Source organism: Myotis davidii, unplaced genomic scaffold, assembly GCF_000327345.1.
Source record: "Myotis davidii unplaced genomic scaffold, ASM32734v1 scaffold992, whole genome shotgun sequence".
NCBI classification, from domain to species: Eukaryota; Metazoa; Chordata; class Mammalia; order Chiroptera; family Vespertilionidae; genus Myotis; species Myotis davidii.
Genome location: NW_006283543.1, coordinates 355565 through 361393, shown reverse-complemented (window position 1 = coordinate 361393; position 5829 = coordinate 355565). Strand labels below are relative to the sequence as shown.

Sequence of the window (5829 nt, the reverse complement as noted above, 5' to 3'; positions counted from 1 at the left end):
CGGCAGTTGGAGGCGATCAGGCTAGCAGGAGAGGGCAGTTGGGGGCAATCAGTCCTGCAGTGGGGGGCAGTTGGGGGTGACCAGGGTGGCAGGGGAGGGCAGTTAGGGGTGACTGGGCCAGCAGGGGGCAGTTAGGCATAGATCAGGTGGGCAGGGGAACGGTTAGGGGGTGATCAGATTGGCAGGCAGAAGTGGTTAGGAGCAATCAGGCAGGCAGGCAGGCAAGTGGTTGGGAGCAAGGAGTCCCAGATTGTGAGAGGGATGTCTGACTACTGGTTTAGGCCCAATCCCACAGGGCAGTTGGACATCCCCCAAGGGGTCTCAGATTGGAGAGGGTGCAGGCTGGGCTAAGGGACACCACCCTCTCCCCCCTACCCCCCGCCTCCAGTGCACAAGTTTCATGCACTGGGCCTCTAGTTTAAAAATAAACATTGATCAATTCTCTGAACGCTGAACAGTTGGCAGCCTTTTAGACTATAACTTCAGCCATCGACGATCAAACTGTACACCCCAAATGCTTTTTCTTGGATGGCCCAGGCAATACTGGAAAAACCTATCTTTATAAAGTTTTAAAACATTATATTAAAGGTCGTGGTGGTACTGTTTTTACCTAGAGCGTCTATAGGAATTGCTGCAAATTTACTTCTCGGTGGAAGAACCTTTCATTCCCAATATAAATTACCAATTCCATGAAATGAAACTTAAATTTCTAGGTTTGATATAAAGAGTGAAGTTGCTAAACCCATTAAAAAGGCCCAACTTTTCAGTATTGATGAATGCACCGTGGCATCCAGTCATGCTATAAATGCCATAGATAGACTACTAAGAGATTATGAATTTGAATGTTGCATTTGGTGGGAAAGTTCTCCTCCTCAGAGGGGATTTTCGACAATGCCTCAGTGTTGTGATCAGCTATAGTACAAACAGGTTTAAAGTACTGCATTGTCTGGGGATGTTTCAGACAGCTGTCTCTGAAAACAAATATGAGATCAGAGGATTCTGCTTATAGTGAATGGTTAGTAAAACTTGGAGATGACAAACTTGATAGCAGTTTCCATTTAGGAATGGGTATTATTGAAATCCCCCATGAAATGATTTGTAACGGGTCTATTATTGAAGCTACCTTTGGAAATACAATATCTATAGATAATATTAAAAATATATCTAAACGTGCAATTCTTTGTCCTAAAAATGAGCACGTTCATAAATTAAATGAAGAAATTTTGGATATACTCGATGGAGATTTTCACACATATTTGAGTGATGAGTCCATTGACTCAACAGATGATGCTGAAAAAGAAAATTTTCCCATCATCACGCTACTGAGAAATCTGAATAGTAAATGGGATGGTTATAATGGTACTAGATTTATTATCAAAAGATTGCGAGCTAACATAATCGAAGCTGATGTATTAACAGCACCTGCAGAAGGAGAGGTTGTTCTGATTCTAAAAATTGATTTGTCCTCATCTGACACTGGCCTCCCATTTAAAGTAATTTGACAACAGTTTCCCGTGATGCCAGCATTTGCGATGACTATTAATAAATCACAAGGACAAACTCTAGACAGAGTAGGAATATTCCTACCTGAACCCGTTTTCCAACATGATCAGTTATATGTTGCTTTCTCTCGAATTCGAAGAGCATGTGACGTTAGTCAAGCACTCTGAAAGTGTTTTTACTCTTAATGTGGTGTATAGGGAGATATTAGATAAGTTTGATCAATTTATCAATGTTCTTATTTTTTTATTTTTATATCATGTCTTTGTTGTTATATTATGTTGTTGTTGGTTTACTAATCAATTTATCAATCATTGTTTTTATCAATGTTGTTTTTATGTTTTTGTTATTTTTATATCATGTCTTTGTTGTTATATCATGTTGGTTTATTAATCAGTTTATTGTTTTTATCAATGTTTTTATATCATTTTTGTTATTTTGATATCATGTCTATTGTTTTTATGTTGTTTATTTTTTAATCAATTTATAAATTATTTTCATATATATTTTACTAATTTGCTTTCATCTGACAATTTTATTATAGAAAAATGGTGAATAGCGATATTAAAATATTTTGTATTTTATTTTATGATACTACTAGAGGCCCGGTGCACAAAAATTTGTGCACTCGGGGGGGTAGGAGGGGGGTCCCTCAGCCCGCCCTGTGCCCTCTCGCAGTCTGGGACCCCTCGGGAGATAACGCCCTGCTGGCTTAGGCCTGCTCCCGGGTGGCAGAGGGCAGGCCAAATCCCTAGGTTCAGCCCCTGGTCAGGCTAGGAGCAGGGCCGATTGGGGAGTTGGGGCACTGCCCCATCATGCACAGGGCAGGGCGGATTGGGAGGTTGCGATGCCACCCTCAGTCACGCTCAGGGTAGGGCCGATTGGGGGGTTGGGGCACTGCCCGTCACACTCAAGGCAGGGTCGATGGGGAGGTTGCGGCGCCACCCCCTGTCACGCACAGAGCAGGTCTAATCAGGGGGTTGGGGCGCTGCCCCCTGTCACTCACAGAGCAGGGCCCATCAGGGGGGTTCGGGCTCCGTACCCTGTCACGCACAGAGCAGGGTCAATCAGGGGGTTGGGGAGCTCCCTCCTGTCACGCACAAAACAGCGCCCATCAGGGGGTTGGGGAGCTCCCCCGTGTCACGCACAGAGCAGGGACGATGAGGAGCTCCCCTCTGTCACTCACAGAGTAGGGTCGATAGGAGAGTTGGGGCACCACCCCGTTACACACAGAGCACGGCGGATCAGGAGGTTGGGGCGCCGCCACTGTCACACTCAGGGCAGGGCCGATGGGGAGGTTATGGCTCTACCCTGTCACACACAGAGCAGGGCCAATCAGGGGGTTGGGGCGCCTACCTGTCATACACAGAGCCGCGGGGGGTTTGTTTAGGTTTTATAATTGCAACATGTTTTTCAAACTGCAAGCTCAGAGGCCGGCAGCAGCAGGCGGGGAACGTTGCAAGCGTCCGTCACTGAAGCAAGCCAGCCTCATGTTCACTTCAAGCTGCCTGGCTGCTGGCCGCCATCTTGGCTGGCAGTTAATTTGCATATTGCCCTGATTAGCCAATAGGAAGGGTAGTGGAGGTACGGCTAATTACCATGTTTCTCTTTTATTAGATAGGATATTAAGAGGCCGGCAGCAGCAGGCGGGGAACGTTGCAAGCGTCCGTCACTGAAGCAAGCCAGCCTCATGTTCACTTCAAGCTGCCTGGCTGCTGGCCGCCATCTTGGCTGGCAGTTAATTTGCATATTGCCCTGATTAGCCAATAGGAAGGGTAGTGGAGGTACGGCTAATTACCATGTTTCTCTTTTATTAGATAGGATATTACATATACTATTATGACATGTAGTTTTTTGCAGTAATATAATTCCCACATGAATCTTTCTTCTAATTAATTTCCTTTTAATGTGCATGAATCTGTGCACCAGGCCACTAGTTCTTTATAACTGTCCCCCACCGAAAGAGATTGAAATCTGTTTATATTAACTCTCTCATCAATGTTGGATTAGGTAATCCCTTAAGAATTCATTACTAACCTTGAAAGAACACTTATAAGCCAGAATTGGAATTACTATATTCCAATAGTTTTATCAATCTACTAGTCTCAATATCCTTATCTGTACATATATCAGAAGGAATTCTATTTATAGATTTCTACCAAGAAATCTAAATCTAAATGAGGAAAATACTGATAATCTGCATTACAATTGTGGTGGGAAGAAACCAATCTACTTCCTTGGAATCCTTACCATGCTAAATAAATGCCAAGTAAGTCAATCTCTGGTATACCTTTCTACTCATCTTACAGGGCCACTGAACAGATAAATAGATATAATTCTATCTTCTATCACAAACCAATCCTGAGCCACATTTCATGATCAAATTCCCAGGCCATAGACATTTCCCACGCAATCTGTATTCAAAAAAAGTTCTCTGAAAGAGAACATTTTTCTGTCCATGATCTCTTTATTTACATGCAGTTAATCTAGGAAAAGGGAATGGACCCAACGGTAAAAGCAGAAACAGCATCACTTTTTAAGGTAACTGCACTTTTTAACATAGCAAAGTAAATTGTTAAAGATCAAATAAATTACTTGTTTTGAAGTAAACTGCAGTCCTCAAAGGAAGTTGCTATGATGGTTAGTATTAAACAAAAATAGAAAAAACTGAGTCTTACCAACAACCAACAATCACACTTCTAGGTATTTATGTAATTTATCTGAAAACTTAATCTATATAATAAAGAGCAAATATGCAAATGGTCATCATGTCCTCACACCGTAATGGCTCAGACACTCAACACTGGGGAGAGAAGAATAGGGATCAGCTAGGCACAAATGAGCTCATGAGAGAGGAATGGGGACCAGCCCGGGAGAGGGACAAGCCACATGCCCAGTAGTCCTGGGCGCCAGCGGCTGCGCCTGCGGTCTGGGAGAGGGACAAGCTGCCCACCCGTGGTCCTGGGTGTCAGCAGCTGCACCTGTGGCTTGAGAGAGGGACAAGCTGCCCACCCACTGGTCTCGGGTGCCAGTGCCTGCGGCCTGGGAGAGGGACAAGCCACCCATCCCGTGGTCCCAGGTGCCAGCGCTTGCGGCCCAGGCGAAGCTGCCCGCCACGGTCCCCTGCAGCTGCGGCCGGTCCAGGCGAAACGGGCCTGGGTCCTGGGTGCCTGCAGCCAGCCAGAGGGAGGGAAGCCCAGGTCCCAGGTGCCTGCAACCGGGCAGAGGGAATCCTGGGTCCCGGGTGCGGGGGGAGGCAGAGGCAGTTAGGGGCAATCAGGCCATAAGGGGAGCTATTAGGGGCGATCAGGCAGGGCAGGCAGAGGTGGTTAGAGGTGATCAGGCAGGCAGAGGTGGTTAGGGGCGATCAGGCAGGCAGGCAGTGAGGTTAGGAGCAATCAGGCAGACAGGCAGCGTTTAGGAGCCAGCGGTCTTGGATTGGGAGAGGTAGTCGGACATCCCCTGAGGGGTCCTGGATTGGAGAGGGGGCAGGCCAGGCTGAGGATGCCCCCTCACCCCCGTGCATGAATTTTGTGTACCAGGCCTCTAGTATCCACAGAAAACCTGCACACAAATGTTTATGGCAGCTTTATTCATAATCACCAAAAGCTGAAAGCAACCAAGACATCCTTCAATAGGTAAATGAGTAAACAAACATCTATACAACAAAATGTTGTTCAACAATAAAAGAAAATGAGCTATCAAGGCACAAAAGGACATGGAAGACTCTTAAATACATACTGTTAAGTGAAAGAAGACAGTCTGGCCCTCGCTGGTTTGGCTCAGTGGATAGAGCATCGGCCCACAGACTGAAGGGTCTCGAGTTCAGTTATGTTCAAGGACAAGTACCTTGGTTGTAGGCTCAATCCAAAGCCCTGGTCAGAGCATGTGTGGGAGGCAACTAATCGATGTGTCTCCTTCACATCGATGTTTCTCTCTGTCTCTCCCCCTCCCTTCCACTCTCTCTAAAAATCAATGGAAAAATATCCTTGGGTAAGGATTAACAACAACAAAAAAAGACAGTCTAAAAAATCTACATACTGTATGATTTTAATTATGTTATAATCTGAACTGGGGGTAGATTGGATGAAAAAGATGAAGTAATGGATTAAGAAGTACAAATTAGCCCTAACTGGTTTGGCTCAGTGGATAGAGCATCGGCCTGCGGACTGAAAGGTCCCAGGTTCGATTCGGTCAAGGGCATGTACCTTGGTTGCGGGCACATCCCCAGTAGGAGGTGTGCAGGAGGCAGTTGATCAATGATGTTTCTCTCTCTCGATGTTTCTAACTCTCTATCCCTCTCCCTTCCTCTCTGTAAAAAAACAATAA

General features: G+C 45.5%; 1 protein-coding gene across 4 annotated transcripts in view; it reads right to left on the bottom strand.

The window, feature by feature from the left end:
* Positions 1 to 5829, bottom strand: part of EDC3 (enhancer of mRNA decapping 3) — a 125732-nt gene that overhangs the window by 80698 nt on the left and 39205 nt on the right. The window lies entirely within an intron of this gene.